The sequence below is a fragment of the Protopterus annectens genome, chromosome 6.part0, assembly GCF_019279795.1.
Source record: "Protopterus annectens isolate FY-2018-M chromosome 6.part0, PAN1.0, whole genome shotgun sequence".
Taxonomy (NCBI): Eukaryota; Metazoa; Chordata; order Ceratodontiformes; family Protopteridae; genus Protopterus; species Protopterus annectens.
This window is the reverse complement of record NC_056737.1, coordinates 1,397,349,825-1,397,369,446: the sequence shown is the minus strand read 5'-3', so window position 1 is coordinate 1,397,369,446 and position 19,622 is coordinate 1,397,349,825.

Genomic DNA, 19,622 nt, shown 5'->3' with positions numbered 1-19,622 from the left:
AATGGCGTACAGCAATGGTTATCCCACTTCACAAAGGTGGAGCCACCACGGACCCCTGTAACTACCGCCCCATTAGCCTAATGAGCCTGGTCTGCAAAGCCATGGAATGTATCATCACGGAACTTATAAACAAAGACATTGGTAATCTCCAAACTCTGGACCCCACCCAGTTTGGATTTGTAAAAGGCAGATCATGTCTCCTAAACCTGATAAACTTCTTTGAAGCAGTCGCCAAAGCCGTAGACAAGGGTAAGGTGGTTCACACAGCCTATGTAGATCTCGCCAAGGCTTTTGACACCATCCCTCACTCTGGAATTATAGATAAACTCACTAAACTAGGCATAAATCTTTATGTTACAAGATGGGTTGCCAACTGGCTCACTGACAGAACCCACACTGTGAAAGTAGCAGACTCCAAATCCAACTTCAGACCAGTAACAAGTGGAGTACCACAGGGTTTAATTTTGGGTCCTCTCCTGTTTGGCATCTACTTCTCTGAAGTACAGGCCAACACTAAGGGACTCTGGCTAACAAAGTTCACAGATGACTGCAAACTGGAAGCCATTATTGAATCCCCAAATGATGTGAATATTCTACAAAAGGGCCTTACAGAAACAGATGCTTGGTGCCAGAGCCATGGGCTCAAGCTCAATGCCAAGAAATGTATAGTTATCCCCTTTGGGAAAAAACATGTACCTGTGAATTACCACATAGGTGGCAGTACACTAAACACCGAAAGTGTGATAAGAGACTTAGGGACACAGGTGGACAACAGTCTCATCTTCGATAACCACATCACCACAACAGTCAGGAAATCTTTCTATCTGGCACAACTCATCACTAAGGGCTTTTCATCCAGAAATAAAGAGGTCATTGTCCCACTGTACTCATCCCTCATTAGACTCATTATAGAATACAATGCCCCATTTGGTATGTACCTCTCAAGACATCTGCAACAACTGGAAAGGGCACAGAAATACCTCACTAAAAGAATCACAGGCCTAAAGCAGATGCCCTATACTGACTGTCTAAAAAAACTCCACCTATACTCTGTCACATATCGTCTACTCAGAGGCGATCTCTGCTTAACATACAAGGCCATGTCAAACCCAGAGCTGTTGGACATGCTACACTTAAAGAAATCCCAATCCCTCAGAGACACATGCTCCAGGGATCTAAACCTTGTCATCACAATGCACAAAACATGCTGGAGGGATAGGTTCCTGACCCAGAGACTCCCCAGACTCTGGAATAGACTGCCCATACATGTAAAGCAGAGCGCCTCTTTGGCTCTCTTCAAAAGGAAGCGTGATGATTGGATGGGAGACAGAAAATTCATCCCAGGGATCACGTCAGTTGCCCTGCTAAACAAGGGTCCAGGGAAGTAAATACTGTGGGAAAAAATAGCCAGGGAATTGTTATGGCTGGGCTTGTATAGGCCCTAGGGCCATTAGCCTAGTACCAACCTATGAACCTATGAAGCTATGAGCACTGCTGTTTTCTGAGATCTTCCTGAATTGCTGAGCTCTTCACTCTGTCAGAGTCAGTGATCTCAGCTATGCTGAAATGGAACCTCATTTTTGCCAGTTATATCACCATCCTCATCCTCTTAGTAACTTCCTAAAGCTTGGACACCACAGGTGAGGGTGGGGGACATCAACAGACTAGTAAACTAACAGCTTTGTCTCTGTGATTCAGTAATTTCACCACCACATTCCTGTACAATGCCTCCAGGCCTGTCACCCTGTTTCTGTGCACTGGTTAGTTTCCCAGACCTGTCTGACTTCATTAGCGAACAGGACCCCAATCCACTTCTCTACTTTAGGGTATTGTTCCCTTCTCATCTCCAGAGAGTGAAATGACCTTTGATGTAGATGAAACATTGCAACTTAAATTAATTGTGGAAAATGTAAAATACTACATTTAGAAAGCAGTAACATAGAAACATTAACTGGATTAAAAGACATAGCAATGAAGAAGAGGAAAGGGGTTATGGTGTAGTGATAGCAGGTGATCTAAAGTGAGCAAGTAATGTGACAAAGCAGCAAGGTGAGATACTGGAATATATAGGAAAAGGCATCAAAAGTGGAAACAAAGAAGTTGTTATTTCTCTTTTTTGAAACTTGATAAGATACCGTCCAGATTATTGTGTGCAGTTCTGGAAACATCCTCTTTATAAGGTTATACCCTGAGACTGATGAATACCTAACTAACTGTGAAATGCTACACAAAATAGCATAAAGTTGTTGTGAAAACAGATGTGAGATTAATAAAGTTGTTTTTATTCCATAAGTGAGTTAGCATTTAGTTGCAATGATAAGTAGCAGCATGGAAACGAGGAAAAACTATGTAAATTAGGTCACCATCCTTCTGCACCTCATTTATAAATAATATAACAAACTGCAGAAGTTAACATTCACTAACGGTGTATACTGAGAGAAATTGCATTGTACATTCCTTAACAGTAGCATGGAAATGAGCAGAATAATGCAAGTTCTGTATAGACTGGTAACAGTGAATGGTAGCCATGCATGTTCTGTACACTCAGCCAGACCTGAGAATCCTTGGCACCTTCATGCAGAACATAACCCAAATGTGGAAAGAAATTATCAGCTTTTCAACTGGTACAGGCTGACTAGCAGTATGCAGAATACCATATGTCACATGTGTGAAGTGAATCTCACTCCAAATGACCTGCTGGGATAGCCCATTGCACTAATCGCCATGACAAGAACAACAGTCCACATTTCGGTCCCAGGGATATCACTGAAGTGACCTACAATAAATAGACTAGGCATTTTATGGTGATCAGTATCATGAATAGTAAACGCAGTCCTGATCTGCATGTAGCAGCATTAGGAGAAGGATAACATGTTTTCAGAGACTTTCTAGTAACAACTAACCATCATGGACAGTCTATGAATATGTGCTCACAGTAATTGTCTCCTTAGTACCAGTCAGTGAAGTGGAATTAGCATATATAAATAGGAATTCCTCTCCACAGAAATTAGCTGGCAGATTGTGGTGCAGCTGGCATGTTTACAGATGTGTCCTGCAAGCATCCTAGTCAGGCCATAATGCTGTATATGGCAGATAAGTGGGCTGCGTCTGGCATTCACAATACTCTACAATCCTCATTGATGTCTCAGTTTAATTTCTCCTAGTCTTTTAGATTTTTAATACCACAATGGCAATGCATCCCATTCCTAAGTCAAAGTATGATTAAAGTTTGTGAAATTAGTATTGTTTCACTCTTTGATGATAGCCAAAAGTAATCTTCACAGCACCCCAAATGTGCCAAGGAATGACTCCTTCTGCAAATCATGCAGAATTACATGTACTTATAGCATGTCTAAATAGGACTGCAAATTCTTTGTTTTGGGATCCTTTGCCCCTACTACTATGGGAACTGTCTGTGTATCCTTCTTCCACATTGCCTTCATTTCTGCCTGCATATTCTGGTATTTTATGACTCTCTGTATGTAAGACACTGTAATCACTGGGCAAAGTAATTTCAATGATCAATGCTACTTTTGTCTTCTTACCATGGACATTTTATCTGGTTTTCTCACATCTATTTTTGAACTGTTGATAATAGGTGATCCCATGTGATATAAACTCCATCAATCTCTATGATACTTTGAGTCTCACATTTCCAATGCTTCTCAGCTACTTCAATATTGTAGTATTTGCACAATCCTCAATCAATAGTCTTGTTGCATTATTATGCCTTTCAGCATACAGGCCCTCTGCTATTGCTGTATCACACCCAACAAAAATATGTGCAACTGTTTCCAGTTCTGTTTTACAGAACCTGTATTTGTCAGTTTCTCCTCATGTTCAATGGACTTTGTAAACCAACGTGTATGTAATCCATTATCCTGGGATGCTTCTGTTAACCTTTCATCTTTTGATTTAAATTCATCCCTCCTTAACCATTCCTGCCTGAAATCCTTATAGACATAAGGTTGTTCCAAGAGTTCTCTGTAGTTGCAACTATATTTATGCCTTTTCCACCTTTCTTGCCTTCTCATCGGATCCTTCTGCTTATATTCTTTCTTTTCTTTCTTTTTTTTTTTTTTTTGTACATTCAGTTGCTGCCTGATTTTTGTCTATTTCTGGTTTGGTTTCCATTCCTACTTGACACTGATATGCTTCTGCTAAACTAAGCAGGGAAATCATCTTAGGTTTGTTCTCTTCATGTTTTAAAATGTTCACTTTGTGTGGATCTGATGAGGTTAACAGATATGCATGCAGTGTTGTGATTGCAGATCTATACATGTAATCAATTTCAAGGAGGCCCATACCTCCTTCAGAATGAGGAATATATAATATGGGTATAAAATGATTTTTATAAATCATTTGATAAATGTGAAGCATTTTTCTTGTTTTCCTGTCCAAATGGTCCAATATCTTTTGGTACCAATCACCCCAAAACAGTAAGTTAGAACAGGAAGAGCAAATTGGTTTATAACTTGCACTTTGTTCCTAGATGTCAGGGCTGTTTTCAGTATTAATTTTAGTCTACTAAAATATTCCTTACTGAGTTTTCTTCACATTTGTTCACGTTTTGTCCTTCATCAATTCCTAGATATTTATACACTCTGTCCTGCTATGTAAACTATTCTGCATTGCACATGATAGGTTTTACCACAATTCCCAAGGAGTACAGGTGCTGAACAGGAACTCTTTACTTCCCCATATTGTCTTTTCTAGTGCTATTTCCTGGTAAACTGTAAGATTAAAAACAAACAAACAAAAAAAAGTGAAAATGTAGTCCTTGTGGGGATTTTCAGTACCCTGATATTGACTGGGTATACCGTGTCATTGACTGAGTAAGCAGGTAAATGCCGGCTAGATAGGCCCAAATATTAGTCGACTAAATTTATTAAAAGAATTTGGAGCAATAGTACAAAATCTAGCTAGGGACGATAATAATGTAGTGACAAATGCAGAATCTTTCAGCTCCCGACACATCTTTATCCTAAGAGAGAAACTGAACTCAGTCTTAAATAAATCATCTTTCCTTAACCTTACCAGTGTATACTATGATGCAGTAAATGGGATACTATACCCAATGACCCAAATAAATTGGATGAGTTCGTGTCTACTGAGTTATGTGATATTACCTCTTGCATTCATGAGCACATAATTATATAATGCAAATATACAGGCAAATTTAATAAAAAGTCATTGTGGTGGAATCACTGATGAGATATACTACAGAAAAAATGAGATGCTTCTTGGAATTTCCAAATTGCCATAGTCACAAAACAAATGTGGATTCAATAATATACAGAAATGCTTTTCTTAAAAAAACTTCCATATTTAACTATGAGCTTGGCCTCAAATGCTGAAATCAGTAATATCAGTAATAAGAATTTAATTACATAAAAAATGGATGGAAATTAAGTATGCAACATGGTGTGGATTCAAAGATGGCTGCCATTCTGTGAGCACTGCTGAACTACAGCTCTTCAGATAACCTGAGGAAATCTAAACCCTGAAGTGATACCAAGAACTTTTTAACAATAAATCTTCGTAAGAATAACTACAACTTCATTTAATTGTCCTTCAATAAGAAAAAAAAACGAGGAAAACTACAATATTTAACAGGATTACAGTAGATTAGCTGGCTCTGAAGAGAGAATCAAACAAAGGAACCGTGTGTTCGGTACACTCTGAGTCTCTGTACTGATATAAAATGTCGAAAGAGGGAAAAACTATGGACATAACTACTACCAAAAGTAAACTTTCAAAACTGCGGTCACTGGAGAAAGAAGTAATTTCTAAAAGGCAAAAAAATTATACAACAACGGGAACAGCAAAAACCAGAGAGCAAAACTAAATCTGATCAAGTGCTAAACATGGAAGACATTAAGACTGCTTTGTTACCCATTCAAGAGGCTCTGAAAGAACTAACAACACAAATACAAACTTTTGGAATTTCCTGTACTCAAATTCTTGAAAGAATGGACAAGACTGAAGCTCGGATATCAGAAAATAAAAACAAATTAACTTTGCTTGCAAAAAAAATCAAATACACATGATCTAGACATTATTGCAATTCAAACTAAGCTTACTGATCTAGAGGCGAGTTCCAGGAGAAACAATATAATTATTAGATGAATCCCGGAATCTGTACAATATAATGAGTTAATTCCATCTATTACACAAATACTTACAGTACTTCTTAAGGACTCTGACATGATCAAACAAATAATCATAGAAAGGGCGCATAGAGCTCTGAGAGAATCACAAGCTTCGAACAGCCCAAGACCTGTGTAAGTTAAAATACTTAACTACCAACATGTCAGTAAATTTCTTATAACAGCTAAAAAAATTGAGGATATTTTATGTGGAACAACAATAGAATCTCTCTGGCTCAGGATTTGCCTTTACAAGTAAGACAAGCTAGACAGTCACTATCTCCATATTGTGAGTTTCTTATTGATAAACATATAAAATTTCAAATGAAATATCCTAATATGTTAATATTTACAATGGATGGGTCTAAATATTCTGTTTCAACAAAAAATGAGGCAAAAACCATCTTTTTGAAAGTTTTTAAGTGCTTACCTGTCTCTGAGACTTGATCTGGCTTTCTGTCAAGACTGGCAAGCTATCCGCGGTCAGATTCATCTGTTGCTGTGGCTCGAGGTTTTGGTAATCCTTTGTTTTAATTTTTAGTGCTTTAGGCCTCTTCTGGATTAGATAAGGACTTTGTTTTGTTGATCCTGGTCATCAGTGAGTAATTCCCAAAGTTTTATGGCTTTCACGAAGTCTGCACACCGACGAGGAGAAAGCAAATGCCTTGGATGCTGCTGAGGGTGCGGTTTTTACTGTGGCGCTTCTGGAAGTCCGGCTGTATTAACTGTCCCCCATTGCAAGCGTTTTGTATGGTTTCCAGGCTAGGAAATCCGAAGAAAACTGTTTTCAGCTTTGTAATGTATGAACAACATAAAATAATGATGTTTTACAGTAATTTAAGCACATAGGAATATTCTATTACATCTACATTTCATATGCTAGCTAAAGTCTTATAGTATATAATAGATAAATGGGGAACAGGAAATATTTGTGTTTTTGTTTTTCCTTTTCTTTTTAAGATAAATAGATGCTGTTTTACTATTTTAGAATTAGCCTGAAAGGACATACTGAGTCCCTTAATACTAGTGAGTGACACATATATAGGAATTACACTAGACATTCTATATAAGTATAACAAATAACAAAATTCATATAGTACTAGTTAGATGTGACATAGTTTTATACTACACTAGTGGGGTAATAGTGTAAACATTGAGCTAGCCATCACTTAATACTATTAGGAGATAGTGTCGAGCTGAAGTATATAAACAATGAAGGACTTAATATATCCATTAGGAAAGTTAATTATTTTCTGTTTTTATGTTAATACCTATATTTCTATATGGATATAACAGATTATGAAGAGGGTTTTTTTTTCTCCCTCTATTTGATGCTTAAATAATAGAAGACAATGTTGACCAAATATTGGATTCTCATTTTACAGAATGACATTTGCATGCTATCATAAATGATCTATACTGTTTATATATAGCTAGCTAATCAAAATGATTGAAAGCTTTTTGTACGTTATTGTTATATCTTCAGCATGATTTACTTAAACAACAGTTAACAAAAGAGATGTAGATGAACAGTAGTGTTTGGTAGGGAATGTTTAGATTAGGCTTTGTAGAATTAAATGTAGTTTATACAGGTTCTGTCTATGGGATGTTTTTGAGTTGTTATAAACTGAAGATTTTACATACGTTTACCTTATTGACCTTTTTAGTTTTTTACGCTATACAGGACCTATATATGTCCTGGTCTGGGGGTAGAGTGGGTAGGCACTGGTATAGGACAGGATTTCAAGAATGCTTCCAAATTATATATGTTTTTAAAACTATTTTGATTTTATCTTATGTTTTCCCTGTTAAACATCTGCTATATAAAATAACCCATTGAAATGTGGGAAATAGACTCATGGAACATAAAAGGGCTCCAGAACTTAAAGAAGAGGAAATTATTTTTTCATTTACTTTTGCAGGCTAAGGCGTCTTTCATATTACTTCAAGAAACACATTTAACTAATGATCAATGGGTTGATATTAAGAAAAGGAATTGGATTAGAGAAGTTGTAGCCTCAGAAGGTAAAACTAACAGTGCTGGGGTAGCTATAGTTATTAAAAATCAATATCAAGGGAAAATTTTAGACCCTAAAATAGATAAAGAAGGAAGATGGTGTTATGTTATTCTTTCTTCCACTCTTTTAGATAAACCCATTTTGCTTTTAAACGTATATGTACCTTGTAATAATCAACAACTTTTTATAGCATTACTTTATCTGATTTTGACCCAGTATGATAAATATTATATAGTTATTGGAGGGGATTGGAACTCTTATCAAAATCCGAAGTTGGATAGATCTTGTCCACATAGAGCATTTAATAGACAAGCAGTAAAAGCAATAAATGATATAAAGGAGGATTTCCAACTATATGACCCTTTTAAATATTTAAATAATTACCTTAATACAAATAACTTTACTTTTTATTCAACATGTCACAAAATGTGGTCCAGAATAGATTTCTTTTTGATTTCAGGAACAATGATTAATTTTGAACCTTTAGTCTCTATACATGCTCGTTACTTATCAGATCATTCAAAAATTTCATTAAGTTTTACTAAAGATCCTAGAGACAGCTTGCTGCAAAGGGGTTATAATTGGTCTCTTAACCCAAATTTGTTAAATAAAGAGGAAATAATACATGAAATTACAGATTTCCTTAATGGCCTATTAGATAGATTAGAGGAACAGCAACATGCACCAGATATTGAATGGGCGACAGGTTAAACACAAGTAAGAGGGATCTTTCTGCAAAAAGCTTCATATTATAAAAAAAATACAAATTAGAGATATACAAAAATTGTAAGCTAAAATAAAAACACTTGACCAAGAACTGACTCAGAATTATAATACTCAAACAGAGACGGAATTATTTAAAGGCCAAAAAGATCTCTTTTTATTCCAAAACAATAGACTGACATTTCATGAACATGGGATGTTAGCGAGGTATGCCAACCATATTCAAACACCATCAAGGGCATTAGCTAGAATCATTAATCAATCGAGAACAGCAGTACAAATTTTGGAAATACAATTTAAGAATACAAGTTATTCTAAAACTGAAGATATTATTAATATTTTTGAACAGATATATTCTAGTATCTATGGTGATCAAAAGGATGTAGCCTTACATAGGACTAATAAAGAATTTTTACAAACAATTAGTTTTCCGAAAATAGATGATAATTCTCAAAAAGATCTGATTAAACCTATATCTGACGAAAAAGTAATATATATAATTAAACACATGAAATCACATAAAGCACCGGGTCCTGATGGTTTGACGACGGAATTTTATAAAACTTTTTGTGATATTTTTGGTAAAATACTCTCGCATGTATTTAATTACATAATTAATAATACAATCAATGACCCTCATTTTAGTACCTCAAAAACTATTCTTATACCTAAAGTTAATTCTGATGCCCAAAATCCAGATAATTATAGACCAATTTCTTTAATAAATGTTGATATGAAAATTTTTACCTCTATTCTAGCTAGTAGATTAAAAAAAATAATGAATCAAATAATATCTAATGAACAAGCCGGCGTTATAACTACTAGACAAACTAGTGATAATACATTAACACTTCATACATTGATTGCTTATGCTAAACAGAAAAATTTAAATATTTATGCGCTCATAATTGATGCACAGAAAGCTTTTGATAGGGTTAATATAATTTTTTTATTTGATACTTTACCATATTTTAATATACCTCAAGAATTTGTTCTAATTTTAAAAATTTTATACAATAATCCCTATACAACTGTATACATAAATAAAAAATTCTCGAAAAGAATACAGATCAAAAATGGAACCCATCAGGGTTGTCCTTTGTCCCCTTTACTATTCAATATATATCTAGAACCCTTATTTTTATATATTAAACAGAATGTATATCATAATGCCCTAATACTTTATGGAACTAAAATAACAATGGCGGCTTTTGCGGATGATCTCAATATATACTGTACAACTCCAATTTCAGACACTAAAAAGTTATTAAAAGCAGTATATGACTTTGCAGAAATATCTAACTACAAAATTAATCTTAAAAAATGAATATATTCCCTTTAAGAACTCCCAAACCCTTTTCGCGTTTACCATTAGTGGGGCAGGTAACATTTAAAGATAATATTAAATACTTGGGTATTATCTTTTCCACAGATGATAAAGATTTTTATACCATTAAAATTAAAATGGTTTGGGATCAAATAATATCTGATTTTAGGAGATGGAATAATTTAAGATTACCAGTATTAGCGAAAGTCTCAATTATTAAAATTATTAAAATGAATATATTACCTAGATTATTATATATTTTTAGATCTGCTCAAGTGTTAATTTCTAAGAAATTCTTTAAACAAATTCATAAAGAGTCAGCTAAATTTATTTGGGAGCCAAGGAAAACTAGGATATCATATGATAAATTAATGACCCCAAAAAATAGAGGGGGATTGGACTTACCAAATTTTGAAACCTACTATTTAATAATAAACTCTAACAGACTCTTAAGAATTGCTAATTATGATGCATTTAGAACTAAGTGGTCATCAACATGGGTAATTTTGAATTATAAACATATACTGAATCTGAATATTAATCCTAAAGCATTACCCTTTCTAGGAAAAAACAAGTTGAAATTATATGTGATAATGGATCACATTAAATTATATATAACATCAATACAAAATTTATTTCAATCATTAGATCTTACTCAGCATATGATGGTCTTTCAACGTTTTCATAGGAATCCCAACTTGAGATTAAATAATCAATTAATAGATCTTAAAAATTTCCCATTAATAGTTAATTTAACTTTACTTGACATCTACTCATATCTTAAATATTCAGCTAATGAAATAAGACAAGAATTGAATGTACCTAAAGCTTACCTAGTTATATTAAGACAAATTAAGGAACTCTCTATAAGTTACTTTAAGAATTTCAAACCCAGAGATGAGGATTTAACAAAATGCTCAAACTTATGGCAAACTCTTCAACAAGAGGTTAAATTTATAACCGCTGCAAATAAATTAATAAAAGAGTTCAAATTTCAAGATAAAGTTCTTTTGTCAAAATATTGGAAAGACAAAATCCCATTGATAGAAGAAAATCAAATATTAAAAGCAATTAATTTAACACCAAAATCTATCTCTCTTCAAAAGTTGATGTATACTCAGCTTATGATATTGAATAATGCATATTATACACACCTTAGCTTACATAAATTCAATTCTAAAAAATCTCCAAATTGTCCATACTGTAAAGACCAACCTGCCGATCTTCTCTATATGTTCTGGAGCTGCAAATGCATTTATAAACTTTTGAATTCTTTAAAAATACAATTTCAAGAAGATGGGTTATCAAAGTTCAACACTTTCATGGGAATTTATGATTTTACATATCCCTCCAAAAGAACTTTCTAGGCCACAAATCACTATAGTTATTAATATCTTTTTATTAATGAAACTATATATAGCTACAAATTGGTTAAACCCATCTCAAACTTCATGGGATAACTTTAAGATTCTAGCAATGAGACATATATTAGCCCACAAATTACTTCTTCATGATCATAATAAATATATCAATAATCCGAAAATATGGGAACAAGTGTTTAATATTATATTGGCATAATACTTTGAACCTAAATGTATTCTGAGTTATGTATACATTTTAAGGAAACTTTTTAACAACAAATTGTTTATTACTTGAATCATTCTTAATCATTTTTACATCTTCTTGTATAAATTAATGTTACAGTTGGAAGCATTCATGTAAATATTGTATATATGTTATGGTGTTATTATTAGAAACATTATTTGGTATTTATCTTTAATTCTGTTTTTGTTTTAAGTTTGTATTGAAAATGATAAAACAATAAAGATTTATTATTAAAAAAAAAAGTATGCAACATGGTGTAAATAAATGATACAATCACATAGCCACAACATATAGTGAATGTCCTTGTATAATTTTTTTTGCAAATGTCACAATAAGTAATCATGTATGTCAGAGTACTATATGGACAACAGGAGATATATCTTTTACAATTGCATGTATAATGACTGCTGCTAAAGGTAAAATTAAAAAAAAAGTTCCATGGGACATGGTAACATACATAGTGGCTTCCAGTACATTATAAAAAAAAAAACTAAGTAAACCCTTATTTAACATGTTAAACAAAATGTTAGCCAGGGAAAATGTCCCCTACCTATTGTCCCCTACCTATGATGATCAGCTGTAGTAGTACCAATTCACAAAGTAGGGAGGTGGAAGGTCACATTAGACCCAAACAATTTTAAACCAATTAGCCTGACCTGTATTCTATGCATGTTCTATGTAAAATCATGGAGATTTACAATGGAGTTTATTCAAAATGATGTCCGACAGTATAGGTTTGTTAAGGGAAGATCTTGCCTTTTGGATGTTGAGCCATTCCTTGAAGAAACTGCAATAGGTCTTCATGAAGGGATAATAGTGTATACTGATTATCCTGACCTTGTTAAGTCTTTTGATGCTGTTCCACGTAAGGGAATAATTGACAAGCTAAAAGCATTGCATATCAATCCATATGTTATTCAATGATAAAACAATGGCTAAGCAACAGTATGCAGCAGGGGTTGCCAGTGGTGCCCCAATGACCTCTGTGCTGGAGATGGTTGTTTTTTTGGACTATTCTTATTAGATACAAAGTTACAAAGTTACAAAGTTAATAAATGAGCTGTAGCTAACCATGTATGCTGATGACTACAAACTGGTTCACATTATTACTTCAATAAAAGATGCTGCAAGATATTCTATAACAAATACACACATTTTGAACAATAATTACTCCATCCTTTATGTCAATAAATGTTGCATCATGTGGCTTGGCTAAAAAGGACATCAATTATGATTTTATTTATTCATTTATTTATGTATATGTGTATGGATATTCTTGACAAAGCTGTCAGACATCACTCATATGCTAAAACCTGTCCTCAGACTTCTACTCTAGCTTTCTCCAACACTATAATCAAAAACAACATTATCATAAAGATCTATGGAGAATGGAAGCAACAATGTAGACTCTGACTGGCATGAATCTACTGTAGTCAGAAAAGCACATTCTGTAGCCATCTAGTACTGAACAGTATACCTAGTTATTCCAGAGAAATCAGCATACCACTTTATACCACAGTGATCTGACACATTATTGAATCCAGTGCTACATTATGTAGATTTAGAACAAGACACATTTAAGAATTCAAAAATGTGCAAGTTTTTCTTACTAGAAAAATCCTAGTTTTGCAAAACCTGAACTGTTAAGAAAGGTTTCAAGAACTGTTAATGTATTCTTTTTTCTTATAGGTTATTAAAAGGCGATCTCTATCTGGTTTGTAAAACAATGTCTGATCTGACTATATTTGAAAGGCCTGGCTAAGAATTCACCACTGGGAGTGATTATACCAAAAATGGGGAACCTAATACCAAAATAAAGATTGATAATTGTAAAAATATGTCAGATGCATCCACTATGAGTGGATGAAAGCAACTGCGCTGAGGACTGGAATCCCCAAACTGCATTTATCAAAAATATCTTGCTGAGAAACACTTTTTTAAGTGTTTTTTTCAGAGGGGAAAGCCTCCTGCAGCCTTGATGAGAGAGGCAAGCTCCTAACACCCCCAAATTTATGTATAGCAATACTAAGGTTGCACATAAAAAAGGGAATCACTTCTTGCACAACTCACTGACAGTGAATTCTTACTTAAAAAAAGTTAATAGAGCAATGGGTTTTACATCAGCAAGTATTTTCTGAACAATAAGAGGTATAAAAGTCTAATATCTGGCATTAATAGCTGACTGTAATCCTTAGTGATTTATCATAGAATCAAAAAATGCATGAGGGACAGGTCAAAAATATGAAGAAAAATCAGGGATATTTTGCAAAATCAGAGTCTATTGAGAGTTATGTTTGAAGACATCAGCAAATGGCTCTGCATAAATTATTGCCCACTCATGGTCACGTGTAGTGGAATCTGGTACAGTAGGTGTCTGTTGGAGGGCGGCATATCAGTGATACCAACCTGAGACCCTCAGGCAGCCACACACTGACTCTCTGCGAAGTAGTGCAATGTCTATTCAGCTCAAAGGTTCTACTGTAGCCTCTATGTACAGCTTGAATGCCTCATGTATGTGAATGCATCACATCTTTAGATTGATTAGCTGAGGTATGTCATGTCAGCACATAATTATGTCATAACCATTCAGCTAACATCATACAGCAGCTAATCATCATGTTAAAATCAGAGAGAGAGAGAGAGAAAGATTTTTAGGTGATACCGTGGTATTAAATCTGGCAAAGAAATTAGCTGTTTTTAGCTGTGGCTACGTCATGTACTGTTGTTGTGGATGAGGGTCATGCTGCTACATCACTGCACCCATGGGCACACACAGCTTGTACAGTACACAGTACTGGGTGATGTTTCATGCAACACACTCTGCCAGCTGGCTGTTGTGCCACTATCCATACCACCTTCAACAATGTTACTAACAGCATTGAATGGTTCTTCAGCTGTATAGTCTAAAATTGGGATGTCATTGATGTTCTCCGATTTAGTAATCCTCTCAGCCTTACTGCTACTGACTGTGTCATGGCAGGCATCCTACTATGCAGGTCAGTGTAATCCCCACTATCTATATCAAACTGTGACTGGAAGGCAGGCTGTAGAGCAGTGGTCTTATCATCATCATCATCATCACTGTAATTAAGTGTCTTAAATATTGGATACATATCCTCTTTATGCTGTTTATTAACCTCCTTACTCTCCTTACCTGGAATTTTCTGCTTCATATCAAACATAGATCCATCATGCAATGGCAACTTGGTCATAAATATTTCTTACAAATCAGTACTGACCAGATACACCTACAAAACTGGTAAACAAAACAGGACTTCAGATGGCATATGGAGCCTACAGAAATCTGCATTGTACAGTACATGCACCTACACAATGTAAGCACATACATGTATGCAGTGAATAACATAGACGTGTGGACTGAGGTTGACTATTTTGTAAAACAGTGTCATGCTCAGAGATATCCTCAGCCTTCCACGCTATTATTGTTGTCACTGTTCTCAGTAAAGCACTGGTTGCTGGCTGACTGAACTACCTGAGGAGAGAAGGAATAACTGACAGCCATGACTATTGGATCACTACAGATATATTAGTTGCCTGTTGCATATCCTGGACATTGACTAAAGACTGATCTCTCAAAAGGGTGAATGTTAGAACACTGAGACAGGATTTCTAAAAATGCAGATGTGTGAACGGTATGAGATATTATTGTGTGGGATCATGGTGCAGTGGGGATTGGGGTTTTGCTCCTTAACCCACTGTAGTTTGATCTTGGAGTTGGCATATATAATTAGCAGGAGGTGTGGAGGCAACCCTCCCATGGGGGGTACAGGGGGCTTCCCCCCCCTGCTAAAAAGCAGGTTTCATGTTTCTGGTGTACTGTTCGAGCTTCTGGATTTTCAACAACTTGGGCTTGATGTTCTAATATTCACTGTTTTGAATAATCTGCCTTGCATATCCACCTGGTTGCATATCCACCTCGTTGGTTACAAAAAGAAATGTGTGCAATTGAGCCCTTTCTGATGATTTCAATGGTCAAACACATGAAACTAAAAAATAAATACACTCTGGTATATGCATAGATATGTGTTTGTGTAAATAAGACACACACAGATTATTTAAGTTACAGATATCTGGAAAAGCATGGGGAACAACCACTCATAGTCATTCCTAGTACTATGCCTACATGCCACCAAGAGAAGAGAGGAACTCTTCTAATATCTGAGATGGGTTCTGAGTTGGGCCACAACAAGTGGCATGATGATCTGCACATTAGGTTTTCTGTCTCCTTTTGGTATGGCCACATGTGTTGGTAAGATGTTTTTGGATGGTCTGCACTGACCATGCATGTTTATTCAACTGCATAGATATCCACACTTGCCATAGGTGATCCAGTGATGCCTACTGCCCAGTCAATACAAATCCATGCTGTCTTGCAATCACCTTGAAAACCACTGTTTTCTCCTCTTTGAAGCTGTCCATCATTTTTCTTGTATCACATCTAAAATTGCTGTGCTTTAACATCTGTGTACATGCATGTGTGTCTGTGTGTGTGTGTGTGTGTGTGTGTGTGTGTGTGTGTGTGTGTGTGTGTGTGTGTGTGTTTGTGTGTGTGCAATTAATCTGATATCCTGTTTTTACAATGTCTGACATGTTATACAATTTATTTCTGCAAACTAATAGTGTTCTCATGGGATCTTCACTCAAAGTTTTTAGTAAAACAGTTCAAAAGTGTATGTACGAACATGCTGATGAATGAAATCATGCAGTTCTTTCCTCCAAATTAACATTCCTTTAATTTCTAGTAACTTTACAAGTCACAACAAGCAACAAAATGACATTTGCATCATGTATTTAATGCACAACACATATCACAAACCCTTAAGAGCTACAAACTCATAAATGCCAATGAGTAATTTAAGATTACCTTGATACAAGGTTGCATAAATCAGGCTTACTGAGTAGCACACCTTTCATTCTTCCGCAGAATGAGTCTGGACACTGCATTGAATTAGGCAATGCTCTAGTAATTAATAGAATGAGGGTTGGGGTTTGGCATAATGGTGTTTACCTGACAAACACAAGGTACAAGGTTTGATTCTCACATTTGGGAAGCATGGCTAAGCTTAAAAAGGCCCTATGAGGGTCTGTGCTAGGGAAATACATATGAATAATTACATGCTCTGTTAAGTGCTACATTGTTGAATTTTTCTATATAAGCTTCATGTCCTTCCCTCATTACTCATTTTGTAGCTGCTTGTTTATTTATTTTTTAACAAACATTAATATCTGCTTTCACGTAAGCACTCAGGAAGTACAAGGAGGAGACCGTTCATCCTGCCCAACTCTGTAACAGTCAGTCAACTTGAGGTGGTATAATGCACAAAGTGATAGATGAAACGACATCTAGCTGTGTTTGTCCAGGCAGACATCTGTAACATGAAAGAGAAGCTATAACACTACCCGTTGAGTGACCTGCAGTGGTTTCATTTCTATTACCTCCAGGATGTAATGGTGCTTTGTGCTTAGTACCCTACTTCTGTTTGTAAGCACTGTTCTTATAATGTCTGAGTCCTAATGTGATGTTGTATGTTTGCACTACTGAAATGTGCTGTAATTCTGTTGCACACTGCTTTTATGTAGCTGCTTTATGTAGAGGAGTATTAAATAATCTGACATAGTAATCTAATAGTATGGCTACATTGTACAGTACTGTGCAAGGGTTATACCTGCTAACTCACAATGTTTGTTTTTAGAAATGTTTAATTAAATTAACATATTTATATATTTAAAATATATACACAGAAATGAAGAAATTCAACATCACATACTGTTATACAATGTTAGGAATACATTGAATCATCAGGCAATCTTATACAATTAAAACATTACAAGTTTTGGTATTTCAATAGCAACATTTCAAGGTTATCCCAACCACTACAAGTCTTACTATGATTTATCAAAATCCAGAGCAAAGGAGAAAGGCGAACCAGTTCAACTGTAGCTCACTGCCAAATTTATTCAAAATAAAAGACGAAAAACATATGAGATCAAGCGCTTTCGCCTGGATCAGTACCAGGCTTTTTCAAGGTGAGTTTGCACTCACAAAAACACAAGTTTCTATACTACAAGTAATAATATCACATGATCAAATGCGTTAACAGCTTAATTGATAGGTAAATAAATTAATAGGCAAATACATTGTTAATTAGTAACCTAGTGCAAACAGAACCACTGAGCCATGCTTTTAAAAAATTGTAAGCCATGCAATGATAAAAACACTTACTATGATTTATAGATCTTATTCTGATCATTTCTTTTTCAGTTTTACATATTATTCCTGTTAGATTTAAAAATTCTTTGAACGTAGGAACTTAGTTTGATTTCCAAATTTTTTGTAATAACTTTTCTAGCAACTGCCAAAAGACTTTAAGATGTTTTTTATTGTTTGGCTTTTACAGATACAGGAAGGGGAACATGCATTAGTATTATTGATCTAGTTAAAGAACAAATATCAGACCATAACCCCTTATTAAAAACATACTTATCTCTTCCCAATGTACATTTAATTTTTCGCAATCCATAAACATGTGTGTCCAATCAGCTTTTACATCTTTACTACATCTCCAACAAACTGAAGAATTTGTTTTACTAAACTAAAAGATTTTATAGGGAGCAACAAACATTCAATGTATATATTTCCACATAAAAACTTTCCACTATAAACTTGAAGACGTTTGACTAACTGATTTGAGTAACACAGTTTTATTCTTATCATCTATTGAGCTACCGAGTCCACTACTATCTAAAAAGTTCCAGAATTTTGCATCAAAATTATTATTATTATTATCATTATTATTATTTATAATTAACTTATATAACTTGGAAAAGCTTCCTTTGTAGGTCAATTTACCTTTGATGATAGCATTCATATATTCATATAATTGGAAAATAGTGTTCTTTTCCTTTTCACTCGTATTATCTACAAATTCACTTAATTTCTTACTGATGGATAATATTAACTGGTTAATAGATTCATCCAATTTATGCTCTTTCATTAAATATTCTAGTGACTTAGCTTTTCCTTTTTCAAAGCAATCAGACCATAATACTAATACATTCCTTTATAGTAAATTAATTTTAACATTGCTCTGATTTTCCTTAAATCTAGAGGTATGTGCAATGGGATAGCACACAAATTTCCATTTTGATATTAACGGAGTTTTAAAAAGATATATTTCTTAACTTCTAAGAATTGATTTCATATATGCAGAGTCTAAATATTTAAATTAATTTCCTTCTAAGGCAAATTTTATTAACCAGATAAACAGATTTTTAAATATTTCTAATATATCATATTTGATAAACTTATAAAAATTTAGTACAATCTGCTCCTGAATGATTTTGCATTGACTAGTGTAAGATGAGTCTATCTGGAGTAAAATAATGTTAAAATTTGCAGCACTAGAATAAGATTCTATATCTTAGAAGCTAATACCACTATAGTCCCATAATCTTATATGATTCCATTAAGAATTCTCAGGTTTTTAGAATGCCGTAAGACTAAAGTTAATATTTTTTCAATTTTCTTTAAAAGTGTTTTAATACATATTAAAACTATTGACTGCAATAGATATAAAATCTTGGGTAATATAATCATTTTAATAAGTACTAACCTATTCTCAAAATAGAAAAAAAAAGTTGTATTTTTTAACAAAAAGTAACACTTCTTCAATTATTTTTTCCAAATAATTAGTAATCTTGCTCACATCATGAATCATGATAGATTTTTATTCCTAAATATTTTAGTTCTTTTCCTTCTCAATTATGTTTATATTTATC